The following is a 540-nucleotide window of genomic DNA, read 5'->3' as shown; positions in this document are numbered from 1 at the left end:
ATTAATTGATTATTTTTATATTTATATACACAAAATATATATATATATATATATATATATATATATATATATATATATATATATATAATTCATAATTTCATTCATAATAAATAATAATAAAAAGTGTACTAATATCAATACTAATGAAGTATCAGATATAAGTATTTTATCGATTTAAAAAGAAATATTATTGGTATTCACTCAATACATTTTGTATACATGTTGAGAGAGAGAAAAATAAAAATAATAATGTGTTATATTTAATAGTATAATAAAAAAATAAAAGATATAAAAAAATAAAATGTTGAGTTAATATAAAAAAATTGTAAATATACAAATAATATTTTATCGTTGATTTAGAATTATCCATAAGGTGGATTCTATATTTTAAATCCAAATTCAAGACTTCAATTTTTTTTACCATTTTATCTATATATAAAATAAATACTAGTATACTACCCTATACTTCGTTAATATACGTTGATATTTAGGATAGGGTGTATAAATAAAGGTACTGCTCATCTACTTCCATTTTACCGT

This window comes from Cicer arietinum, chromosome 1, assembly GCF_000331145.2.
Source record: "Cicer arietinum cultivar CDC Frontier isolate Library 1 chromosome 1, Cicar.CDCFrontier_v2.0, whole genome shotgun sequence".
In the NCBI taxonomy this organism is placed as follows: Eukaryota; Viridiplantae; Streptophyta; class Magnoliopsida; order Fabales; family Fabaceae; genus Cicer; species Cicer arietinum.
The sequence above is the reverse complement of the archived record's forward strand: the minus strand, read 5'-3'. Positions refer to the sequence as shown.